This window comes from Anomaloglossus baeobatrachus, chromosome 4 (assembly GCF_048569485.1).
Source record: "Anomaloglossus baeobatrachus isolate aAnoBae1 chromosome 4, aAnoBae1.hap1, whole genome shotgun sequence".
In the NCBI taxonomy this organism is placed as follows: Eukaryota; Metazoa; Chordata; class Amphibia; order Anura; family Aromobatidae; genus Anomaloglossus; species Anomaloglossus baeobatrachus.
This window is the reverse complement of record NC_134356.1, coordinates 458,842,007-458,869,870: the sequence shown is the minus strand read 5'-3', so window position 1 is coordinate 458,869,870 and position 27,864 is coordinate 458,842,007. Positions and strand designations below refer to the sequence as shown.

Sequence of the window (27,864 nt, the reverse complement as noted above, 5' to 3'; positions counted from 1 at the left end):
CTGCCACTGAAGGGGTGGGTGTGTGTGGGGCCCAATTTTTGGAAAAAAGGGAGACTCCGCTTGGAGTAACCCTTGCTTGCTGTGTTTTTTAAAAATGATCCAAGATGAACAGAACTGGGATCAGGAAAGACTTTGCTACCTACCCTGGTGTCATCCTGGGGACGGTTAATTAGGCCGTATTTTTGAATGTGCTTGATGCAAATCAAAACATCATGTTTGCAACTAGGGCACAAGTGCTGCCACTGATGGGGTGTCTGTGTGGCCCAATTTTTGGAAAAAAGGGAGACTCCGCTTGGAGTAACCCTTGCTTACATTGTTTTTAAAAGAAGCCAAGATGAACAGAGCTGGGATCAGGAAAGACTTTGCTACCTACCCCGGTGTCATCCTGGGGACGGTTAAGAATAGCGTATTTTTGAATGTGCTTGATGCAAATCTAGCTGTGAAGTGTACAACTGGGGCACAACTGCTGCCACTGAAGGGGTGGGTGTGTGTGGGGCCCAATTTTTGGAAAAAAGGGAGACTCCGCTTGGAGTAACCCTTGCTTGCTGTGTTTTTTAAAAATGATCCAAGATGAACAGAGCTGGGGTCAGGAAAGACTTTGCTACCTACCCCGGTGTCATCCTGGGGACGGATAAGAATGGCGTATTTTTGAATGTGCTTGATGCAAATCTAGCTGTGAAGTGTACAACTGGGGCACAACTGCTGCCACTGAAGGGGTGGGTGTGTGTGGGGCCCAATTTTTGGAAAAAAGGGAGACTCCGCTTGGAGTAACCCTTGCTTGCTGTGTTTTTTAAAAATGATCCAAGATGAACAGAGCTGGGGTCAGGAAAGACTTTGCTACCTACCCCGGTGTCATCCTGGGGACGGTTAATTAGGCCGTATTTTTGAATGTGCTTGATGCAAATCAAAACATCATGTTTGCAACTAGGGCACAAGTGCTGTCACTGATGGGGTGTCTGTGTGGCCCAATTTTTGGAAAAAAGGGAGACTCCGCTTGGAGTAACCCTTGCTTACATTGTTTTTAAAAGAAGCCAAGATGAACAGAGCTGGGATCAGGAAAGACTTTTCTACCTACCCTGGTGTCATCCTGGGGACGGTTAATTAGGCCGTATTTTTGAATGTGCTTGATGCAAATCAAAACATCATGTTTGCAACTAGGGCACAAGTGCTGCCACTGATGGGGTGTCTGTGTGGCCCAATTTTTGGAAAAAAGGGAGACTCCGCTTGGAGTAACCCTTGCTTACATTGTTTTTAAAAGAAGCCAAGATGAACAGAGCTGGGATCAAGAAAGACTTTGCTACCTACCCCGGAGTCATCCTGGGGACGGTTAAGTATGGCGTATTTTTGAATGTGCTTGATGCAACTCTAGCTGTGAAGTGTACAACTGGGGCACAACTGCTGCCACTGAAGGGGTGGGTGTGTGTGTGGCCCAATTTTTGGAAAAAAGGGAGACTCCGCTTGGAGTAACCCTTGTTTACATTGTTTTTAAAAGAAGCCAAGATGAACAGAGCTGGGATCAGGAAAGACTTTGCTACCTACCCCGGTGTCATCCTGGGGACGGTTAAGAATAGCATATTTTTGAATGTGCTTGATGCAAATCTAGCTGTGAAGTGTACAACTGGGGCACAACTGCTGCCACTGAAGGGGTGGGTGTGTGTGGGGCCCAATTTTTGGAAAAAAGGGAGACTCCGCTTGGAGTAACCCTTGCTTGCTGTGTTTTTTAAAAATGATCCAAGATAAACAGAGCTGGGGTCAGGAAAGACTTTGCTACCTACCCCGGTGTCATCCTGGGGACGGATAAGAATGGCGTATTTTTGAATGTGCTTGATGCAAATCTAGCTGTGAAGTGTACAACTGGGGCACAACTGCTGCCACTGAAGGGGTGGGTGTGTGTGGGGCCCAATTTTTGGAAAAAAGGGAGACTCCGCTTGGAGTAACCCTTGCTTGCTGTGTTTTTTAAAAATGATCCAAGATGAACAGAGCTGGGGTCAGGAAAGACTTTGCTACCTACCCCAGTGTCATCCTGGGGACGGTTAAGAATAGTGTATTTTTGAATGTGCTTGATGCAAATCTAGCTGTGAAGTGCACAACTAGGGCACAAGTGCTGCCACTGAATGGGTGGGTGTGTGTGGGGCACAATTTTTGGAAAAAAAGGGAGACTCCGCTTGGAGTAACCCTTGATTGCTGTGTTTTTTAAAAGGAGCCAAGATGAACAAGTCATGGTTCAGCAAAGACTTTGCTATCTACCCCGGAGTCATCCTGGGGACGGTTAAGTATGGCGTATTTTTGAATGTGCTTGATGCAAATCTAGCTGTGAAGTGTACAACTAGGGCACAAGTGCTGCCACTGAATGGGTGGGTGTGTGTGGGGCCCAATTTTTGGAAAAAAAGGGAGACTACGCTTGGAGTCACCTTGCGGTGTTTTACATGATTTTAGAAGGGCGTGCCATGCCTATATCTGTGTGTCCTCCTCTTTTTCCTTGTCCAGCTGTTTTGTTTTCGCATGAGTATATGTCCTTGTCACTTTCCCATGTGTTTGTGTTGTGTTGTGAGTTGTTTGTCACCTTTTGGACACCTTTGAGGGTGTTTTCTAGGTGTTTTTATGTGTTTGTGATTGCCTGCCATTGTTTCCTATGCAGTTCGAGTTCGGTTCGTCGAACGTTCGACGAGCCGAACTCGAACGGGACCTCCGTTCGGCGAACCGACCTCGAGCCGAACTTCGACCGGTTCGCTCATCTCTAGTCACTATGGATGAGACCTGGATTTATTTTTATGACCCTGAAAATAAGGAGCAGCCAAAAGAGTGCAGGCTCAGTGGTTCTCCTCATCCAAAGAAGTTCAGGGTGCAAAAATCAGCCACTAAGGTGATGGCATCTATATTCTGGGATGAGGAGGGCGTGCTGCTATTGGACTGCCTTCAAAAGTGTTCCACCATCAATGCAAGGTATTACATTGAACTTTTGGACCAATTGAAGGCAGCTCTGAAGGCCAAAAGGCACGGTAAGCTGTCCAAAGGAATCTTGTTCCTGCATGACAATGCCTCCGCTGACATTGCACAAGCGACCATGACAAAGCTGGCAGAGCTAGGCTTCAGCTGGTTAATCAGCCACCTTATTCACCAAATCTAGCTCCCTCAGACTATCATCTGTTTCCAAACCTGAAGAAACACCTCAAGGATACCAGATTTTACACCATTTCTGATGCCATGGCTGCTACGGATGCCTGGTTTGAGGCACAACAGAAATCCTTCTTTTTGCTAGGCTTACAGAACTTGGAATATTGATGTAAGAAGTGTGATGACATCAGTAGAGAGTATGTGGAATGAATGTAAAGTTTCATCATCCTATCTCGTTTCTTTCTGAGTAAAGCCAAAGACTTATCAGCAGCCCCTTGTACTGTACATTAAAGTGTCACTGGGGATTCTACTATGTGGCAACAGCATTTCTATTACACATACATGCTGTACCATGCAACTACCATATCCCCTCTTTTCCTGTATGTGTTGCTTTTATAGACTTTAATAAAGTAAATATATTTGGATGGCTGCCAATTCTTCCTTAGAAATGGATTTAATATAGTTAGTGTTCCTGAAAATGTCTGCAGAGCAAAGTTTTAAGTTAATTGTCTGACCGTGAATGTTATTTTTTTTTTGTAATTTCAAATTTGAAGTTTATTAATTTCTTATTATACGGTATCATTATAACAGACAGAGGTCTATTTTTTTTTTTTTTTTTAAACTCTCACTGATCTAGTAATAATCATTTATCTGATAAATGTTTGTGGCTTGAATTAAGGTCTGTGGCTATCAGAAATTGGATGAATGATTGATGATTGCTATATACTAAGGTGGGCTTTACACGTTGCGACATCGCTAGCAATTGCTAGCGATGTCCAGCGCGATAGTCCCCGCCCCCCCCGTCGTACATGTGATATCTGGTGCTTGCTGCCGTAGTGAACATTATCGCTACGGCAGCTTCACACTCAAATACCTGGTCAGCGACGTCACTGTGACTGCCGAACAATCCCTCCTTCAAGGGGGAGGTGCGACGTCACTAAGCGGCCGGCCAATAGAAGCGGAGATGAGCGGGACATAACACCTCGCCCACCTCCTTCCTTTAGCATTGGCGGTGGACGCAGGTAAGGTGAGGTTCCTCGTTCCTGCAGTTTCACACATAGCGATGTGTGGTGCTGCAGGAACGACAAACAACATCGTATCTGCAGCAGTAACGACATTATGGAAATGAACGACGTGACACAGATCAGCGATTTTTTACGCTTTTGCGCACGTTCATTGTCGCACCTAAGAGTTACACATTGTGATGTCGCTACCGACACCGGATGTGCGTCACTAACGACGTTACCCCGACGATATATCGGTAGCGATGTTGCAACGTGTAAAGCCCGCCTAAGAAATAATCATTTGTTCCATTGGGAAAAATTAATTGGTCCTAAGAAAATAATGATGTGAAACAGAAGCAGCATGTGATATATACACTGTGTGCAGAATTATGAGGCAAATGAGCATTTTGATCACATGATACTTTTTATACATGTTGTCCTACTCCAAGCTGTATAGGCTTGACAGCCAACTACCAATTAAGTAAATCAGGTGATGTGCATCTCTGTAATGAGGAGGAGTGTGGTGTAATGACATCAACACTAGAGTTGAGCGCGGTTCGTGGTTCGTGGTTCTCCAGTTCGCGGCTCGAGTGATTTTGGGGCATGTTCTAGATCGAACTAGAACTCGAGCTTTTTGCAAAAGCTCGATAGTTCTAGAAACGTTCGAGAACGGTTCTAGCAGCAAAAAACAAGCTAAATCATGGCTTGGTTTCTGCTGTAATAGTGTAAGTCACTCTGTGAATCACACTATTATCACATTTCAGTGTATAGTGTGCGTGAACAGCGCCTTCAGATCACTGCTGTTTCTATAATGGCGATCGCCATTTTTTTTTTTTTTTTTTCTTGTCTTCCTTCCCTAAGCGCGCGCGTGTAGTGGGGCGGGCCAGCATGTCAGCCAATCCCAGACACACACACAGCTAAGTGGATTTTGAGCCAGAGAAGCAACGGCATGTGTGATAGGATGTCCATGTCACATGTCCCTGCATTATAAAACCGGACATTTTCTTCCAGGACGTCATTATCTGCCTTCTGCGTCTTTGGTGTCAGACATCACTGTCGCAGCTCCGTCCTCCTGAGTCCTATCGCCGATACAGCTGTATGCGCTGCATACACAGCATTAGACAGCTTAGGGAGAGCACTTTATAGCAGTCTTTTTAAGGGCTGAAACCGGCAGGGTCAGAGCCATAGGTGACAGGTCCTGCAAACAGCAACAGCGTCTGTGTAGCCAAGGTCAGGGATTTCCTCCCTGCATTTCACCATTAGGAGGGAATAGAAAGGCAGGCTTCCATTCCTCTACCCAGAGCACCACAATCCTGCCACTGTACCCTCTTGTCCTCTGCACACTCCAACTCATTATAACTAAGCCATTATACTAGCAAACACTCAGTGTACCTAGTGGCATCCTATCTGTGGCTATTGGACTTTGCTATAGTCCCACTAGTGCAAAGATATTTGCAGAGCACGTCTGCCTGCATTGCACACTCCAACTTTTTTAAACTAAGCCATTTTACTAGCAAACACTCAGTGTACCTAGTGGCATCCTAAACGTGGCTATTGGACTTTGCTATAGTCCCACTAGTGCAAAGACATTTCCAGAGCACGTCTGCCTGCATTGCACACTCCAACTTTTTTAAACTAAGCCATTTTACTAGCAAACACTCAGTGTACCTAGTGGCATCCTAAACGTGGCTATTGGACTTTGCTATAGTCCCACTAGTGCAAAGACATTTCCAGAGCACGTCTGCCTGCATTGCACACTCCAACTTTTTTAAACTAAGCCATTTTACTAGCAAACACTCAGTGTACCTAGTGGCATCCTAAACGTGGCTATTGGACTTTGTTATAGTCCCACTAGTGCAAAGACATTTGCAGAGCACGTCTGCCTGCATTGCACACTCCAACTTTTTTAAACTAAGCCATTTTACTAGCAAACACTCAGTGTACCTAGTGGCATCCTAAATGTGGCTATTGGACTTTGCTATAGTCCCACTAGTGCAAAGACATTTGCAGAGCACGTCTGCCTGCATTGCACACTCCAACTTTTTTAAACTAAGCAATTTTACTAGCAAACACTCAGTGTACCTAGTGGCATCCTAAACGTGGCTATTGGACTTTGCTATAGTCCCACTAGTATAAAGACATTTGCAGAGCACGTCTGCCTGCATTGCACACTCCAACTTTTTTAAACTAAGCCATTTTACTAGCAAACACTCAGTGTACCTAGTGGCATCCTAAACGTGGCTATTGGACTTTGCTATAGTCCCACTAGTGCAAAGACATTTGCAGAGCACGTCTGCCTGCATTGCACACTCCAACTTTTTTAAACTAAGCCATTTGACTAGCAAACACTCAGTGTACCTAGTGGCATCCTAAACGTGGCTATTGGACTTTGCTATAGTCCCACTAGTGCAAAGACATTTGCAGAGCACGTCTGCCTGCATTGCACACTCCAACTTTTTTAAACTAAGCCATTTGACTAGCAAACACTCAGTGTACCTAGTGGCATCCTAAACGTGGCTATTGGACTTTGCTATAGTCCCACTAGTGCAAAGACATTTGCAGAGCACGTCTGCCTGCATTGCACACTCCAACTTTTTTAAACTAAGCCATTTGACTAGCAAACACTCAGTGTACCTAGTGGCATCCTAAACGTGGCTATTGGACTTTGCTATAGTCCCACTAGTGCAAAGACATTTGCAGAGCACGTCTGCCTGCATTGCACACTCAAACTTTTTTAAACTCAGCCTTTATACTAGCAAACACTCAGTGTACCTAGTGGCATCCTAAACGTGGCTATTGTACTTTTGTCTATTCACACTATTGTAAACATATTTGCAGCATGTCTGCCTGCATTGCACACTCAAACGTTTTTAAACTCGGCCATTATACTAGCAAACACTCAGTGTACCTAGTTGTATCCTAAACGTGGCTATTGTACTTTTGTCTATTCACAATATTGGAACGTTATTTGCAGCACGTCTGCCTGCATTGCACACTCAAACTTTTTTAAACTCAGCCATTATACTAGCAAACACTCAGTGTACCTAGTGGCATCCTAAACGTGGCTATTGTACTTTTGTCTATTCACACTATTGTAACGATATTTGCAGCACGTCTGCCTGCATTGCACACTCAAACTTTTTTAAACTCAGCCTTTATACTAGCAAACACTCAGTGTACCTAGTGGCATCCTAAACGTGGCTATTGTACTTTTGTCTATTCACACTATTGTAAACATATTTGCAGCATGTCTGCCTGCATTGCACACTCAAACGTTTTTAAACTCGGCCATTATACTAGCAAACACTCAGTGTACCTAGTTGTATCCTAAACGTGGCTATTGTACTTTTGTCTATTCACAATATTGGAACGTTATTTGCAGCACGTCTGCCTGCATTGCACACTCAAACTTTTTTAAACTCAGCCATTATACTAGCAAACACTCAGTGTACCTAGTGGCATCCTAAACGTGGCTATTGTACTTTTGTCTATTCACACTATTGTAACGATATTTGCAGCACGTCTGCCTGCATTGCACACTCAAACTTTTTTAAACTCAGCCTTTATACTAGCAAACACTCAGTGTACCTAGTGGCATCCTAAACGTGGCTATTGTACTTTTGTCAATTCACAGTATTGGAACGTTATTTGCAGCACGTCTGCCTGCATTGCACACTCTAACTTTTTTAAACTCAGCCATTATACTAGCAATCACTCACTGTACCTAGTTGTATCCTAAACGTGGCTATTGTACTTTTGTCTATTCACAGTATTGGAACGTTATTTGCAGCACGTCTGCCTGCATTGCACACTCTAACTTTTTTAAACTCAGCCATTATACTAGCAAACACTCACTGTACCTAGTTGTATCCTAAACGTGGCTATTGTACTTTTGTCTATTCACAGTATTGGAACGATATTTGCAGCACGTCTGCCTGCATTGCACACTCTAACTTTTTTAAACTCAGCCATTATACTAGCAAACACTCACTGTACCTAGTTGTATCCTAAACGTGGCTATTGTACTTTTGTCTATTCACAGTATTGGAACGTTATTTGCAGCACGTCTGCCTGCATTGCACACTCTAACTTTTTTAAACTCAGCCATTATACTAGCAAACACTCAGTGTACCTAGTTGTATCCTAAACGTGGCTATTGTACTTTTGTCTATTCACACTACTGCAAATCTATGTGCAGCACCTCTGCATGACAACCTCCTGCTCTGTTTTTAATAAGCTATAATGATAGCACAAAATACTGCCATTTAGTGGCATCATAGAACTGGCTGTTGTATTCCATTAGTGCCCCACTGGTGACAACCTATTTCTAGCACCTCTACATCACACCCTCATGCACATTTTGATACGCTAATGTTATAGCAAACTCATGGAATTCTTTGCTGCATTTCATAATTCGGAGGGATAGAAAGTCAGGCTTCCTTTAGCTTTTCCTTCTGTTCATAGACAGCATCTCCAAGACAAATTTCCCCTCCACGTCTAAGTGTGGAGAGTCAGCTAGTGCGCATGCGTGTGCCGATGTACCCCAGCTGCAGCATAATTACAGTGTTTCGCGTAGTGAGTATGCTCAGCCTGACTGTGTTATTCCTGACGCTAAGTCTTCTTTTCGATACAGCGCATGCTCCCACACTAAGTGTGAAAAGCCTCTTTGCACAGGTGCTTGCATTCCGTGCCGGGTCTAAGTCCTGTTTTGTGCCTAGACACCATGCTAAAGCTGATAGTCTTTTTTCAGAGACTGTATTTCATGCTACTGAGCATGCTCAGGCACTTCCTGCATCAGAGACTAGGTCCGGTAATGAACTCTTTGGCCCTGGCCCTGATGTGGGGGTCCCATATAGACCACAGGGCATCAGGTGTCCTCCCAAATGGCTTGCAGAGGCCCACACCTATGACTTGTCACCGCATTATTGATGGTCAGACGATGACTGGTGAGGTGTTTGGGTCATGGCAGCCATGAGGTCATAATTGAAGTTGCGTTTCCAAATAGGACGCTAGTTATGCCACTGATGACGTGTCACTCTGCTTTTGTCTCCAGGAGGTGCATTGTGGTTCACCCTGGTTTGGGGCGGACCCAGGTTATAAAAGGGGCTGGAGCCAACAAGGAGGTGCGCAGTCTTCTATTATGCTCCGAAAGAGCACACCTCCATGTGTTGAACCCATTGCGGCTTTAGGCCAGAGGTAGGCAGGGATAGGGTGGTGGATGCAGGCCACCACCACAGTTGGTAACGCAGAACGGTTAAGACCAGCTCCTGTCCTAACAGTCCTGCTTGTGCAACCCAGTGGCATTAACAGGCCTGCTGCTGCTGATGCGCCTGCTGTCCACAGGTGTGGCCCCTACGCACACGGTCAGCGTACTCAATGGCCCCTGTGTTGTTAACAGGGAGTTCCTGGGCTGGGTGGGCATGTGGACCCTGTGACGCTAACAGGGCTCACAGTCTCCAGATCCGAATGGCGTCTAACTCGGTTCAGGCTACTATTAGTTTCATAGCCACACAGCTCTGTATCCTCCACCAAACCTTCAAGTTGCCAACCTCTCCTTTTCCAATTGGGAGCACGGTGGACACTGACTGCTGATGGGGATATATACCTTTCTCTTTCTTTTCTTATTAATTTTCGTTATATAGCGGTCACAGATTATATACCACTTTATCCAAATCTGCCAGTCCCACTGTAACAGATGTTGTTTCTTCAGCAAATGTTACAGTTGCTTAACCACCAAATCCACGGACCAAAACTTTTTTCCCCTTTCCAACACACCTGTTCCCCTTTCCAACAGCATCTGTCCTTTTTCAACTCATTTTGGGATATGACCAAAAGTGCAACTGTGCAGGGACACCGTACTCAACGCCATCTCAGCACAGCAGCCATCCCTCGGTCCCTCCCATGTGGACAAGTAAAAGACCATTTCCTCCTATCCATGACAAAGCGTTGAGATTCACTCTGTGCAGCACTGGTGTTTAGTGGAAAAGTAGATCTAAGATTGCGTACCACATTCTGCAGATACTCCTGTATACGTGCGTCTATTTCTATGGCAGGAATTAGTTCGCCAAATTTTGTCTTGTACCGGGGATCTAACAGTGTGGCAACCCAGTATTCAGGATTACTTCAAATTCATACAATCCGAGGGTTATGTAGGTAGTGCAGCAAGAAGGCGCTCATGTGTCTTGTGCATCCAGGAGGACCAAGTCCTTGGTGTGTTGGTGGCAGAGAGGTGAGAATCGTGCATCCTTCCTCTGCCCTCTACCCACAACCTCGCACAACCGAAATGTGAGCAAGCTCTCACTCATCTGCTGAGTCTTCCATGCCCATCGCCAGTTCGTCCTCCATTTCTTCATGGGCTCCTGCACTTTCATCAACACTTTTTGCTGATACTATGCGCCCTTGTTAATCCCTCTCCCTCACCATGACTGCCGCATAGGTGCCGCTGACCATCTGGACCTCGTAGATCTTGTTATCCCTTCCGCATATGACTCCTCCTGTACTTCCTCCCCTTCCTCTTGTCCCAACACCTGACTCTGAATAATAATTACAGTGTGCTCCATCATGTAGATGACCAGAATTGTCACGCTGAGAATGACATTGCCAGTGCTAAACATCTTCGTCGACATTTGTGAACTGTGTAGCAGGGTGCATAGGTCCTTGATCTGACACCACTCCAGCAGCGTGATCTGCACCACCTCTTGATCAAGTTATCCCAGGCTATATGTCATACCGTATTTCAGCAGGGCTCTGCGGTGCTGCCACACACGCTGCAACATGTGCAGATTCCAATTCCTGCGTGTCGGAACATCGCATTTCCGGCGTTTAACTGCCAGACCCTAAGACTTCCGGAGTGATGAAAGTTGTTGAGCTGCTGTGTGCGCACGATGGAAGTGAGCACATAGCGAGCGTGCACGCTGCACAAGGCCATGTAGGCCATGATGGTGTTTTAAAAATTGCTGGAGAATCAGATTCAACACGTGAGCCATACAAGGCACGTGTGTCACATTGCCCTGAGGATGGCCCGCAGCCAGGTTTGCATCATTGCCGCACACGGCTGTTAAGTCACCAACGGAGTCCGCTCCGGCAATTTGTACTCCAGTCGCCAGGTGACAACGTGTTCCTTTCATGCATAGTGCTGATGATGGGAGAGGAGTCGATGCCAGCGGCGCAGGTGGACGCAGGTTATGCTCACCCACTGGGCTGCATTACCTTGACAGATGCAGAATCTCTGGCTGAATGTAGCTGGTGGGTATCTCACAGATGAAATACCATCATTCAGCTACAACCAATGTGAAGACACCACACCCTTTTTTATGCCCATCCTGTCTGCAGACCACTGCCAGACATAGCTATGAACCTCTGGTTAATTTTACCCCCAGTTCAGTTTTATGATTTTGTGTGCTTGTTACCTGACTACTTTTCCTGCTTGCTGTTTATGTACCTTGTTGGCCGATCCGCATTTCACCTCTGCTTGTTTTCTGATTAAGTCATGGCCGTCCCATTCTGTTCCTGTTCCTCAATTAATGTTTTGACCCTGCCTGACTACTATTCTCTGGAATAGCGGTGTGACTCACATTTCCCATACATTTCAAAGTAAAACTTTGACCGCCTGATGGCATTGAGCTCTGCTGCCAGCATAGTAAGGAGGTGTGTGGTAGTCCTTGTGCGCAGTTGCAAGGAAGGGTGGCCTGACCACACAGGGTTTGCGCCAAGGTGGAGGACCCACACGAGGTTGAAGAGGCAGAAGCAGTGTATTAACTTCTACATACAGAACAAGGATTGAAACAACTCGTGGGGACGGCAAGACTTGTACAGCAGACCCTTCTCCATCTCTCACCATAGTTTGCCAGTGCCCAGTCAGCGACATGTAACGTCCCTATCCATGCTTACTGGTCCAAGTATCGGTGGTGAAATGCACCTGTTCACACACAGAGTTTCTCAAGGAAGCGGTGATGTTGTGTGCGACATGCTGGTGTAGCGCAGGCACACCTTTCTTAGAGAAGTAGTGGCGACTGGGCATCTGGTACTGGGGCACAGTGACAGACATAAGGTCTCTAAAATCCTGTGTGTCCACCATGCGGAAAGGCAGCATTTCGGTAGCCAACAGCTTACAGAGGGATAGAGTCAACCTCTTAGCTTTGTCATGGGTCGCAGGAAGTGGCCTTTTATTTGACCACATCTGAGGGACAGAGATCTGGCTGCTGTGTGTAGACGGTGTTGAGTAGGGTGTCCCTGGAAAAATGCAGGTTTGTGAGGAAAGTGCAGGCGGAGACATGATGTTGCCTTCATCCAACGTTGGTGCTATCGATGTTTGAGAGAGCTGTACACAATCACTTGTTTCCCCTTCCAAACCAACTGACGACCTACCAAGCAAACTGCCTGTTGCGGTTACAGTGGTGGAAGTTGTGGGTGGAAAAACAGGTGTGACAGCTGTCCCCACAGTCCTAGAAGATGACGAGCGCGCGGATGCACTGGAAGGGGCAGGCGGTGGATGGTTGGCTCCGCTAGGCCGCATTGCAGCACAGTGAGCTTCCCACCAGGCCATATGATATTTATTCATGTGACGATTCATGGAAGAAGTTGTCAAACTGCTGAGGTTTTGACCTCTACTAAGATAACCATGCCAAATGTTACAGATCACATAATTAGGGCGATCTTTTTTTATGTCAAAAAAGGACCAGGCTAGGCAAGGCTTAGAGGCCATGCGACCTGTTGATCCACCCCGAATAATGCTCAGAGGCAGAGTGTTGGCTGAGGATGCAGTTGTAGACGTGCTACCAGTGCTCCGACTGTGTCCAGGAAGGCGCAAGGTTACTTCGACGTCGGTTGCATCCTCCTTTACCGCCTCTGTTGACCTCCTCGAGTGTCTGACTGTGGGTTGACAGTAGGTGGGATCTAGGACTTCATCATCAATTGTTGTGTTTGCACTCCCCTCCCCCTCAGACAGAGCCTCTTCTTGCCCTGACCGAATATTTAAGTTGTCATCCCAATCGGGTATCTGCGTCTCATCTTCATCAGTATGTTCCTCATTGTCTATAACCACATTTGTTGGAAAGGCAGCATTTTGGTAGCCAACAGTTTGCAGATGATGAAAGTCAACCTCCAAGCCATGTCATGCCCTTCTAAAAGCATGTAAAACACAGCGAGGGGACTCCAACCACAGTCTCCCTCGTTTCCACTAACTGGGCCACACACACCCCACTTGACTGGCATCGGTTGAGCCCCCTTTTGAAAAAGAAAAAGATGCTTTGCATGAAGCACTCTCAAAAATACGCGTGCCTTTCCCGTCCCCTGGCTGACCCAGGGGAAGAAAAGTCCTCTGAGAGCCATGACTTGTTCATCTTGGTTCTTTTAGAGACACAGCGAGGGGACTCCAACCACAGTCTCCCTCGTTTCCACTAACTGGGCCACACACACCCCACTTGACTGGCATCGGTTGAGCCCCCTTTTGAAAAAGAAAAAGATGCTTTGCATGAAGCACTCTCAAAAATACGCGTGCCGTTCCCGTCCCCTGGCTGACCCATGGGAAGAAAAGTCCTCTGAGAGCCATGACTTGTTCATCTTGGTTCTTTTAGAGACACAGCGAGGGGACTCCAACCACAGTCTCCTTCGTTGCCACTAACTGGGCCACACACACCCCACTTGACTGGCATCGGTTGAGCCCCCTTTTGAAAAAGAAAAAGATGCTTTGCATGAAGCACTCTCAAAAATACGCGTGCCTTTCCCGTCCCCTGGCTGACCCAGGGGAAGAAAAGTCCTCTGAGAGCCATGACTTGTTCATCTTGGTTCTTTTAGAGACACAGCGAGGGGACTCCAACCACAGTCTCCTTCGTTGCCACTAACTGGGCCACACACACCCCACTTCTTGACTGGCATCGGTTGAGCCCCCTTTTGAAAAAGAAAAAGATGCTTTGCATGAAGCACTCTCAAAAATACGCGTGCCTTTCCCGTCCCCTGGCTGACCCAGGGGAAGAAAAGTCCTCTGAGAGCCATGTCCACATTGTCAGTGGACAGACGCGTGTGCTTATCTGCCAGCAGACCACCAGCAGCACTGAAGACAGGTTCCGAGAGAACGCTGGCTGCAGGACATGACAAGATCCCCAAGGCGTACGTGGCGAGCTCAGGCAATTTATCCAGATTGGAAGCCTAAAATGAGCAGGGCTCAAGTTGCACAATAATGGAATCGATGTTTCCTTGCATATACTCATATATCTGTGTGTCCTCCTCTTTTTCCTTGTCCAGCTCTTTTGTTTTCACATGAGTATATGTCCTTGTCACTTTCCCATGTGTTGTGAGTTGTTTGTCACCTTTTGGACACCTTTGAGGGTGTTTTCTAGGTGTTTTTCTGTGTTTGTGATTGCCTGCCATTGTTTCCTATGCAGTTCGAGTTCGGTTCGTCGAACGTTCGACGAGCCGAACTCGAACGGGAGCTCCGTTCGGCGAACCGACCTCGAGCCGAACCGGGACCGGTTCGCTCATCTCTAATCAACACCCTACATAAGTTGTGCTTAATTATTAGGCAACTTCCTTTCCTTTGGCAAAATGGGTCAGAAGAGAGATTTGATGGGCTCTGAGAAGTCCAAAATTGTTAGATGTCTTGCAGAGGGATGCAGCAGTCTTGAAATTGACAAACATTTGAAGCGCAATCACCGAACAATCAAGCGTTTCATGGCAAATAGCCAACAGGGTCACAAGAAGCGTGTTGGGCAAAAAAATGCGCAAAAAAAATGCCCATGAATTGAGGAAAATCAAGCGTGAAGCTGCCAAGATGTCATTTGCCACCAGTTTGGCCATATTTCAGAGCTGCAACGTTACTGGAGTATCAAAAAGCACAAGGTGTGCCATACTCAGGGACATGGCCAAGGTAAGGAAGGCTGAAAAACGACCACCTTTGAGCAAGAAACATAAGATAAAACATCAAGACTGGGCCAAGAAATATCTTAAGACTGATTTTTCACAGGTATTATGGACTGATGAAATGAAAGTGACTCTTGATGGGCCAGAGACTGGATCAGTAAAGGGCAGAGAGCTCCACTCCGACTCAGACTCCAGCAAGGTGGAGGTGGGGTACTGGTATAGGCTGGTATCATCAAAGATGAACTTGTGGGACCTTTTCGGGTTGAGGATGGAGTGAAGCTCAACTCCCAGACCTACTACCAGTTTCTGGAAGACAACTTCTTCAAGCATTGGTACAGGAAGAAGTCGGTATCGTTCAAGGAAAATATGATTTTCATGCAGGACAATGCTCTATCACATGCATCCAACTACTCCACAGCGTGGCTGGCCAGTAAAGGTCTAAAAGATGAAAAAATAATGACATGGCCCCCTTGTTCACCTGATCTGAACCTCATAGAGAACCTGTGGTCCCTCATAAAATGTGAGATCTACAGGGAGGGAAAACAGGTTACCAAAATATGTCACACATGGGGGGGGAACGAAATGTCTGATGGTATCAATATACCATCACATCCCCCTTTCAGTGTATATGGAAAGGCTATAAATACAAATCATATACCCCTATAAGCAAAAGAATAGCCAATACAATAATAGAGACAATAAAACCAAGTTTTATTAAAGAATCATTAAAAACAAGATAAAAAATGAATTAAAATAGTGCAAAATGCACAATAGGACAGCACGGCAAGGGACATATAATAATATCAAAATTTACAAAAATATTTTTAAATGGCTCCACATGATATACCAGAAAAATTGTAAAAGAGAATAGAATAGTAGTCAATTATAAATAGCATAAAATGTGAGTAGTATGTCCAAGGTAGTATGTTTTCCCAAATTTTTTAAAGAGATACAAAGGGGTAAATCTCATATGCAGCACAGAATTGCACATAAAATATAGTAGAAAATCTGATGCAATATGTAGAAAATAATCCCGCAGAATAAATTAAGGTGCAAAACTGCAGTGCAAAAAAGTTTAAGGTGCAATAATAAAGAGCATTATAGAGATGTGGCCAAGTAGTCACTAATATCTGAATGCAGATATGTATCGAACTCAATAGATATTAATAAAAGGAATTACCAGGACAAGCAATCAAATGGAAGCAATAGTTACATATATGGAGGAGAGGGTTTACCTGAGGTCATGTCCCGCTGCCGTGCTGACGCCAAACCAACACGTGTTTCGGCACGTCGCCTTCGTCAGGGAGGTGTGGTGTCGGACGGCAGGAAGGGGAGCCAATTTATATTCCCCCGCACCAATCACAGGACTATTTGCCTAGACCCGGGATATGTTAGGCTGGTTTCACATCAGCGTTTTTCTGCCGGTCGGCAGAAAAATGCAAAATGTATGTTGCCAGATCCGTTGTCAGCTCAATGCAGTGTCAATGGACTTGCGGCAACATGCGTTTGCATGCGCCTATGTCAGGATCCGGTGATTTGCAGTTTTTGACCATATTGCAAAAACGCAACATGTAGCGTTTTTTGCCTCCGTCCAAAAACTGCAGCTCACCGGATCCTTTACATTGCAGCAGTAGCTGCAATGTATTTCAATGGGTGCCGGTTCCAGTTTTATCACTTGCGGTTGTATGCAGCTGGATGGTTCCTTTTTGCCGTAATAAACATGGTCTGAAACACACAGTTATCTTTTAAAATCTTCAAAATCTTTATTTTCAATTAAATTCTATAATATATAATATCTATTTATATATTTAATAAGAAAGATATATATAGATATTTCCAAATAGATATATAAATATAATACATATATATATATATATATATATATATATATATATGTATGTGTGTATATATATATATATATATATATATATATACATATATTATAATATCTCTATATATCTATATTTACATTTCACAATATATCTATCAATATTCATCTATCTTTATCTATCTATCTATAGCAAGCTAACAATGTCGGTCAATCTCTATCTCTGTCAGTCGGTCTCTCCCTCTCGGTCTCTATTCTCTCTCTATCGGTCGGTCTCTCTCTCTCTCTGTCTCTATCTCTCTCTCTGTCCATGTCGGTCTATCCCTCCCACCCCCTCTCTCATACTCATCGATCCCCGGTCACCGGCGCGGCACTGCACGGCGTTCACACTGTGGCGGCTTCTCCTCTTTTGAAAAAGCCGGCCGCTCATTATTCAATCTCGTATTCCCTGCTTTCCCCGCCCACCGGCGCCTATCATTGGTTGCAGTCAGTCATGCTCCCATGATGAGTGACAGCTGTCTCACTGCAACCAATCACAGCTGCCGGTGAGTGGGTCTATATCATGAAGTAAAATAAATAAATAATTAATTTTAAAAAAACGGTGTGCGGTCCCCCCCAATTTTGATACCAGCCAGGGTAAAGCCACACAGCTGACAGCTGGTATTCTCAGGATGGGGAGATTCACGTTATGGGGAGCCCACCCCACCCTAAAAATATCAGACTGCAGCCGCCCGGAATAGCCGCATCCATGAGATGTGACAGTCCCGGGACTGTACCCGGCTCATCCCGAATTGCCTTGGTGCGGTGGCAATCAAGGTAATATGGAGTTAATGGCAGCAGCCCATAGCTGCCACTAAGTCCTAGGTTAATCATTGCAGATGTCTCCCCGAGATACCTTCCATGAGTAACCTGTAAGTTACAGTAAATAAGCACACACATCCAAAAAATCCTTTATTTGTAATAAAAGACAAAAAACAGCAACCTCTTTCACCATTTTAATAAAGTCCCCAAATACCCCTCCATGTCCGATGACCAAAGCAGATACATCATCAAGCCCGCATAACAGTCACAATAGGCAAAACTAGAAATAGAATAAATACAATCAAAATTATTATTATATAAAAGATATATATAAAATATGTAAAAATACATAAGAAAACGCCGACAGACAACACAACAAAGATAAAAACTTTAAAGGCGGATAAGCTAAATATGTACATATATATGTATGTGTATCCAAGAAGTTGCAGAGGAAAAGATATTGATGCACAAGAAGATCTGTCCTGCATAAAACTGTATATATCCATGTATGCTTAAGGATTGAGAAAAGGGGCAAAACTCAAAATGTCATTCAACCCTTTTGGGTGTACGGTGTCAAGGGTCCATATCCACTTGCATTCCTGTTGGGCCAGTCTTTTCATCACATTACCCCCATGGATTTCAGTGATAATATGGTCAATACCAATCACCCTGAGTAAGGATGCATCACAATTGTGATGCTCCTTGAAATGTCTAGGGATCGATTTCAGGGCGAATTTTCAGCTCCCTACTCGTTAAACCAACATAAATTAGTGAGCATGGGCATGTTGCATAGTATGTGACTGCTTTTGTTGTGCAAGTAATCCTATGGGTAATCAGAAATCTCTTGATGCCCGTAGAGTCATAAAATTCGGTGGCCACATCCACATTCGGGCAGGCTACACATCTCCACATGGCTTACACCCCCATTTTGGGGGAGAGATGGAAGGAAACAGACTCTTCTGAGTTGGTTGGTAGTGGCTTGAGACCAAATGATCCCCAATATTCCGTCCACGCCTCGCAGTCATACTGGGATAAGGTTTAATGTATTGTTTAATAACAGCATCTGTTAGCAAGATTGGCCAGAATTTGTCCAGACATTTCTTCATAATTCTTTCTTCATAATTTGCCAGTGTGAGTGATATCTAGTAATAAACCTCACCTGATCCGTCTCGTGATGTTTCCGAGGTGCATAAAGAAGTTCTTGTCTCTTAGAATTTTTTGCTCTTGTGTATGCCGTATTAATTGATTAATTACTATATCCGCGGTTTTGAAATCTCCTTCTCAATTCGAGGGCCTGGTTCTCAAAATCAATTTCGTGGAGCCAACCCTTTTAATACGAAGAAATTGTCCTGTTGGTATGCCATTGAACATTTGAGGTGGATGAGACAACTTAGCGTGAAGAAATGAGTTGACTGATGTTGTCTTACGATAGATGTCAGTCTGCAAGAAATTAGACGAGTCACGTTTAATTCGGACATCCAAAAAATCAATTGTAGTTGAATCATTTGTAGGTCAGATGTAGATTGAGTTTATTCCTAGTGAAGGAATCAAAAAAACTCTTCAACTCTGCAGCAGACATATAAAAAGAGAAGGAATGCGACAACGCCAGATGATGTAAGTGATGAACTTTATTACACACAGGGTAGGTGAAATAGCGGCACAAATTGCAGGTGAGACAATAGGTCAAGTAAGATCCAGGGTCAATTTACACGCAATAAGTATAGAACTAAAACACTTAATGGATAGAATATTCACCCATAGCCAAAATTGGTCATGGGGACAGCGTAATATCGCAACCAGGTACCAAATAGTTGGTGCAAACCAAACGATGGAAGGGGGTCATTAAATCGACTAGTGACAAGGGAGGCTGTAAAACCAAAACTATATCGGGTATAAGAGCCAAGGGACCCCCAAAAAACTACATCAACCACCACTAGGTGTAGATGAACCACCATGAACCCAAAAATGGGACTATGATATACCTGGAAAGATGATCCTGGAGCACACACAGAGACCTGCGTCTGCCCGACGGCCGTTTAGGCTAAGAATGCCTTCGTCAGGGGGAGTCCGCAACTCTGCAGCAGAGCCTTTCCAAATTAGAAAAATATCGTCAATGAAGCGTGTCCAAAGAATGACACGCTCCATTGACACCTGTGACTCGTCAGAAAATAACTCCCTCTCCCACAGCCCCAGGAACAGATTTGGATAAGTTGGTGCGCAAGCCACACCCATTGTGGTTCCCTAGAGCTGTAGAAAGAAGGAGCCATTAAAATTATTATTAAGTTGCCTAATAATTTTGCACAGTAATAGTTACCTGCAAAAACACATATCCTCCTAAGATAGCCAAATCAAAAAAAAAACACTGCAACTTCCAAAAATATTAAGCTTTGATATTTATGAGTCTTTTGGGTTGATTGAGAATATAGTTGTTGATCAATATTAAAAAATATCCTTTAAAATACAACTTGCCTAATAATTCTGCACATGGTGTATTATGCCTTCTCGATATGTGGGTTTTTAAAAACTACACATATCTGTTTTACATAATTGTTAAAAATCATCTACATTTGTGAAAGTTTTACATCAAAAGAAAAATCTAAGCAAGACATAGTGAAATCATGGCCAAGCTACCAAGCTTACATATTTTTCGTAATGATGCTCTTTTATTCCATCACTTAGTCGCCATATACTGGCAATGTTGTAGTGAGTTGCTCCTGTAAATCTTATTCATTGTCAATAAATTTGAGTTGTGTTGTAGTGAGCTCGGTAATAAGCCAAGATGGACAATGGAAGCTAAGAAATTGATCTACTGAGAGCATATCATCAGCAGCATCTCACTGTTCCACATGCCTGCACATTTTCACCTCAATGGGAATCTGCCACTCCTCTCACTTTTAAGCCTGCTTTACACGGTACGACCGATTGTGCGATTTCACAATCGATCGTACCCGCCCCCGTCCTTTTTGCGTCACGGGCAAATCGCTGCCCGTGTCGCACAAAGTTACTAAACCCCGTCACACATACTTACCTCTCGTGCGACCTCGCTGTGGGCGGCGAACGTCCACTTCCTGGAGTGGGAGGGACGTTCGGCGTCACAGCGACGTCACACGGGCGCCGGCCAATAGAAGCGGAGGGGCGGAGATGAGCGGGACGTAAACATCCCGCCCACCTCCTTCCTTCCACATAGAGACGGCGGCGGCCGCGGGAGGCAGGTGAGCTGATCATCGTTCCCGTGGTGTCACACGGAGCGACGTGTGCTACCACGGAAACGATGGTCAACTAAAGTAACCGATATTATGGAACCTAACGAGCAGTACCCGACTCACGATTTGTGAGCGATACTGCGTCGCTAGGAGGTGTCACACAGGCCGGCATCGCCAGCGATGCCGGATGTGCGTCACAAAAACCGTGACCCCGACGATCTATCGCACGATAGATTGCCTGGTGTAAAGCAGGCTTTACATTGAACGCTCAGAGGCAATGTGCATAAGTCCTTTTTCTATTTAAAAAGAGAAGAGCACAATACCTGCTAGGTGTACAGATGAGCAAATCATTTCAATGTAAATTGAATTTATATAGAATTTTATGAAATTCGACGATTTCAAAAAATTTGCAATGCATCATCCTCACCAGATTCCCATGACTTTAGGCGTGGCCATGAGTGATGATCTTACTTCTGAAAATGGTACCATCAGTTTGAGTTAGTATTCTGCACAGTTGTCCTGCTTTGGCATCGTAACAGTTAATATTTATTTGATGGACTTCTGTTCAATCAACAACACCTTTATCTGTTCTGCCGTTTCGTTCCTTTAGTTCCCTAAGCCACAGCCCTCTAGAGGCTAAGGCCCCATGCGCACGCTGTGGATTTACTGTGGATTTTGCTGCAGATTTGCCGCGGATTTGCTGCAGAAAATGTGTCTAACATTTCTGCAGTCATTCCCCAGCAAATCCTATGGGTTTTAAAAAATGCTGTGCGCACACTGCGTTTTTTTATACCCGCTGATTTTCCGCTGCAGAATTAATGAGCATGTCACTTTTTTTCCGCAGGTACCTGCGTTTTTTGCCATAGATAACGGTGAAAATCCGCAGGGACCAACTTGTGGAAAATCCGCGGTAAATTCGCAGCTAACTGCGGCAAAAACGCGGGTGTTGTTTTACCGTGGTTTTTCCGCAGGTGCGGGATTCTTTCAGAGGGTCCGTTTTTTTCTTAAGAAAAAGGCACTTTCTAGTGCGCACATAGTCTAAGGAAGATATTTTACAGCAACAATTTCTTTTGATTTATTGGAAGAGGTGATCAGCCTTTGCACTCGCATAATATGGGTTCAAAGGAATTGGAGGTCAACATTTAAATGCCTAATAGACTTGTCAGCCATAGTGGCAGAGTTACTGACAGAGGCAGCCATGGTAGTAAAAGTACTCTTGGAGCAAATCTACAGGTGGGATGAGGCAGTGTGGCAATGAGCTTGGGATATAGTTTTTGAAAGAAGTCAACAAAGAGATTATTTCAAACATCTTTTTGAATTAACCCCAGATCTTCAGTGGATGTGGGATTGTGCAAATCCTTTTGATGCCTAATGTAATCCCATACATACTCAATGATGTTGAGATTAGGACTGTGTGGGGAATATATCATTATATCATCCTTTCAAGGACTCACTATGGAGAAGGTCTCCAACATAGCTAGGGATGCTTATTTTAAATGTAAATCACTTTAAAACTACTTTTTTCGTTGACTTGTTCACAGATGTGTCCTGCAAACGATAGGGATATGTTTACAATATTTCAAAATACACTGCAGTGTCCATAAAGTACTGTCACTAAATCCAAAATGTGACTTTAAAAGTACTTAAAGAGGTTCCACTACTTTTACACCAATGGCCAATCTTTAGGATAGGTCATCCATGTCTGAACGGATGGGGTCCAACACCCACCACCCTCACCGCTCTGCTGTTTTCGGTGACGCTGGTAGCAGCAGGTAGCTGGAAATGCTTGGTTCTGGAGCTGCCCCGTCCTATGACAGTGTTCACGGCCAGGCACTGCACATCCATTTCTTAATGATTTGAATAGGCCACTATCAGTTGACAGGGCAGCTCTGGAACTGAGCATTTCTGGCTGCCAGCTGCCGCCATCGGCACCTAGAACAGATGATCGGCGGGAGTGCGGGTGTCGGACCCTGGCCGATTAGACATTGATGACCTATCCTAAGGATAGACAATCAATGTAAAAGTAGTGACCAGTCTCTTTAAATAATTTAAATAACTTAATGAACTATTGTAAGAAAAAAAAATAAGATTTAACCCATTAAAGTTATAAATCCATTTTGATATGCCAGTAAAGGATCTTTCATGGTTCAGTCAAAAATGTAAATGTCATAATTTTAATAGAGACCCATAATATGTACTGTAGACAGTCATAGTAACAAATTCTCCCAACAATTTTTGGTTGCTAAATATTGGCCATACAAGTGTATAGTAAGTCATCCATAAATGCGGTGAGTACCCCACTTTCAGGTAGCATCTTTTTTTTTATATTGCAGGAGCAGCATTTGTATGAGACGCTCCGAATGCTTCACTGAAAGATTCATCTCTATTTATAGAAGGTAAAATCTTTCCAGTGACATTCACAACTTAAACACATTGTGCTGTCCAATTGTACGAGTCCATTATACTGAAAATGCCATCAAGTAATATGAGGCCTCTTATTTTATTGCACAGTAAAATAGGTAAGTTTACAATTCTTTATCATGGATATTATAGCTTGTACATCTTAATGGGCAATTGGTCACTATCCACCTTTAAACACTTTCTGCTCTTGTCAATATTTTTTTTTGCACTTTTCATTCTTTTTCCCCATTACTTCCAAGAGCAATAACTTTTTATTTTTCCATTGATATAGCTAGCGGACTTTTGTTGGACAAGTTGTAGTTTTGCATAGCACCATTCATGAATGCAATTCTGTCATTGTTTTTAGGGTATATAGTTTATATTGTGTTTGTTGTGCAGTAAAAGGTAGTTGACAACATGATTTCTCAGGTAAATGCAAATAAAGCAGTAAAAGATTGTGTAGATTTTTGATTTTTTTTAAACTGGTCAAAAATAATTCTGAAATTTATAACAATGTTTTGGGGTTGGCTTTTTTTCCGAAAAACAGCAATTCTGGTGTTTTGGTTTTTTTCCCCTCACTTTATGTTTTTTACCATAGAGGTTAATTCATTTTATATTTTGATAGATTGAACTTTACTGACTCAAAAATAGCAATACCAAATATGCTTATTTTTAATTGTCTTTGCTAATTCAATTTTTCATGTTTTTTTTTCTATTTTTACTTATATTTTTAAGGATTTGAACCCGTGTTTGTTCAACTGCTTGTTAAATCATAGTATCATAGTATCATAGTATCATAGTATCATAGTTTTTAAGGTTGAAGGGAGACTCTAAGTCCATCTAGTTCAACCCGTAGCCTAACATGTTTATCCAGAGGAAGGCATAAAAAACCCCAATGTGGCAAACAAGTTCCAATGGGGAAAAAATTTCCTTCCTGACTCCACATCCGGCAATCAGACTAGTTCCCTGGATCAATACCCTATCATAAAATCTAATATACATAACTGGTAATATTAAATTTTTCAAGAAAGGCGTCCAGGCTCTGCTTAAATGTTAGTAGTGAATCACTCATTACAACATCATGCGGCAGACAGTTCCATAGTCTCACTGCTCGTACAGTAAAGAATCCTCGTCTGTGATTATGATTAAACCTTCTTTCCTCAAGACGTAGCGGATGCCCCCGTGTTCCAGTCGCAGGCCTAGGTGTAAAAAGATCTTTGGAAAGGTCTCTGTACTGTCCCCTCATATATTTATACATTGTGATTAGATCCCCCCTAAGCCTTCGTTTTTCCAAACTAAATAACCCCAAGTTTAATAACCTGTCTTGGTATTGCAGCCCACCCATTCCTCTAATAATCTTGGTCGCTCTTCTCTGCACCCTCTCCAGTTCAGCTATGTCCTTCTTATATATCGGTGACCAGAATTGTACACAGTATTCTAAGAGCGGTCGCACTAGTGACTTGTACAGAGGTAGAACTATATTTTTTTCATGAACACTTATACCTCTTTTAATACATCCCATTATTTTATTAGCCCTGGCAGCAGCTGCCTGACACTGTCCACTAAAGTGAAGTTTACCATCCACCCATACACCCAAGTCTTTTTCTGTGTCTGTTTTACCCAGTGTTCTACAATTAAGTACATAATCATAAATGTTATTTCCTCTACCCAAGTGCATGACCTTACATTTATCTACATTAAAATTCAATTGCCACTTCTCAGCCCAATTCTCCAATTTACATAAATCTCCCTGTAATATAAAATTATCCTCCTCTGTATTGATTACCCTGCAGAGTTTAGTATCATCTGCAAATATTGATATTCTATGTTAGATATTAGATATATAAAAATATGTTAGATAAATAGAATCCAAAAAGCCATATTATTCAAAGAGACATGTAGGGATCCCAAAATGGTGACCCTAGGGTAGGGCAAAACAAAACTCATGATGAATGCAAAAAAAAAAGGAGGGAAAAGAGCAAAGGCCTCAAAAAATAAAACAAATAATATAAAAAAAGCTAAATCTTTATTAAACAATTCACATAAGGGAAATAGAAAAATACCAAAATTATACAAAATAAATAGATGAGGAGAACAGACGGATGCAGAGGGCAAAGGAAATAAATATGATGCACAAGGGTCTATCAAGAGTAGTTTCTCCTCTCCCCAAACAAAGGCGGCTGGATAGTAACAAAAGAGCTTAGTATATAAAAGGCAATGTGTCGATCTATACTTGAAGGGATAGAGACATGGTTCATAAATCAAGGGAATAAATTCCAAACAATAGGATTAAGTAAATCCCATGTTTCAAGGCCTCAGTAAAGGACACCGGCCCCAAAATGGATAACACACACAGACATTAAAAAACATGAACAACCTCAGTATATGCACTTTGGTGAATGCTAATATGCCTGGGAGAATAGAAGTCAGTGGGTGAAGCCACAGCACCAAGATGGAGGGGGGAGCTTCAACGCACGTTTTGCTTTTTCTCAAGGGAGCATGAAGTAGCTAGAAAAATGCTCCAGGGGATTAGAAATAGGGTTGAACACAAGTGTGCCCAAGTGAAGTAAGTGCAATCACAATTGCTTTTTAAATATGTTACACTATTGCAATATACAGTCAAAATTATGTTCTCCTATGAACATCACAGACAAGGATGGTGGCCATATATGATGCTACAAAAACCCAACAGATCCCGCGAATGTCTAGTGGTGGACGGAAGGCCTTTGCAAGCACAGAATGACTGCTTAAACCAAGTACAGGCATTCGGTACATCATGGCAGGTCTAAATGATTAACTATACCTTTCCACCTGCTTGTTTTCCACCTATCACCCCTTCCCTTATTTTTTGATTGACAGTTCTGGCTTTATAGAGCCACAGAACGGAGGAGTTAGATGGGAAAACAAGCAAGTGGGAAGGTGGATTTAAATGATTGGTCCCGCCATGATGGACCAAGCGCCTTTACTTGATTTGAGCAATCATTCTATGCTGACAGAGTCCCTTTAAATTCAGCTGTCAGTGATTGACAACAATATTTAAACAGTTAGGGCTCATGTGCATGTTTCGTAATTGCATTCATTTACGCTGCATCTAGCACTGCAGCTTAAATGCATGCGTCCTGCATCCCCTGCACAATCTATGTAGATTGTGCATGACACGTGCGCATGATGCTTTTATGAACGCAGCAAATTGGGTGCTAAAATTTTGCCCCAAATCCATGCGTTCATAAAATGAGCATGTCAATTATTTCTGTGTTCTGGAAGCAGCTCCCGCTCTGTCTATGGTGGGGGCAGCAGCCAAAACGCATGAAATCGGCTTTTTTCTACAAAAAAAATGCATCCATAATGCAGTGTTTCTGCAGTGATTTGAAGCGCACATGTGCTGTCAAATCGCTGCAGAATATTTAGCAGTAACATGCGCATGAGCCCTTAGACAGCAGCAATTAGAGTGCAAGCTGTGGTGGCTGCAGTTACAGATGGCAGCCATCATCTGCCAAGTATGGCGTAAACTTTACATCTAAGACACTAGATACATGAGAACTCGATATAAGAAGTAATAATTTTTCCTATGTCGGGAAGGGGTTAAAGAGATTGGAGGTTTATGTCTGATTGCCACAGTATACAGATCTGATTATTTAGATAATTTTTTGGGGAAGAGCAATGTTCTGTTTAAGCTGCTCAAATTGGTAGTCAATAATAATAGGAACACTGGTGTCTATGAAATAATGCTTTGGAAGATTTATGCTTTTACAGTGCTCTGAGAAAACTGAAATCTGAGAAAACCACATGAGCCATCTTGGTTCTAATGGATGCATTTAACAATTACTTGGCAATTTACCATTTTGTAAAGACTGAATCTAAATGTTTTGAAAGATAATGCTTGCACAATATATCTCATATTTCTCCCATGTTATATTCCTAAGTTGCTACAACATGCATTTTGCTTACCCAAATCTGGGATCAGCAAACACCCTTTTCAATTAAAACTGGGAAAAAAAGAGAGAGAGAATTCTGTACAACCATTTTTGGCAATTGTGGAAAAAATACTAAAAGTAAGAATGTTTTAAAAAAATAAAAGTATTAATTTATTTTTATCAATTAGCTAAATGTGAATGAACAAAAAAGAAATCTAATTCAAACCAATATCTGGTGTGAGCTCACATTGTGTTCAAAACTGCATCAATAAAAAAGAGAAAGTAGCGCCTATGAGAAGTACCCGCGGGTCTAAGATTAAATTAAGAGGAATAAGAGTTTGCTCACCTGGTGAGGTTGTGCGCCCTCGCACAACCCCGGTGTTGGTTGTATAGATCCTCCGATCTAGTATGGATTGGGGGTTTGGAGCCTTGGTAGCGATCCTGTTATATCGTGATCTTTGTTGGAGATGTCCGGATTCAGGACCGCTGAATCCTCCTGAAATCCCCGGCACTCTGGGTTCTGGAGTGTTACAGCGATCCACCGTTCTCCAGCTGAGGGTTTCACTTCGAAATGGAGTGCCTATGTCTTGCTGCAGCTCTGACCGAATCCCTCAGAAGGGAGTGTGCATGTGGTAAGTAATTGGATTATCGGTCTGGCGAGCGCTGACAATGCACAGGTTCCGTTAAGATTAAAGTTGTTTTATTGTTAAAATATTTCAGATGCTCCTGTTATTCAGATAATA

At 43.4% G+C, this 27,864-nt stretch overlaps 1 protein-coding gene across 4 annotated transcripts in view; it reads left to right on the top strand.

The window, feature by feature from the left end:
* LOC142301682 (proto-oncogene Mas-like) overlaps positions 1-27,864 on the top strand; it is a 127,695-nt gene that overhangs the window by 41,945 nt on the left and 57,886 nt on the right. For 3 of the 4 annotated variants that reach the window (XM_075342700.1, XM_075342702.1, XM_075342699.1), the window contains exon 2: positions 23,141-23,326. The exons of the other annotated variant lie outside the window; for it this stretch is intronic. The gene's annotated coding sequence lies outside the window, so the exon portion shown is untranslated. The remainder of the gene's footprint in view (positions 1-23,140; positions 23,327-27,864) is intronic. 4 annotated transcript variants of the gene reach the window in all.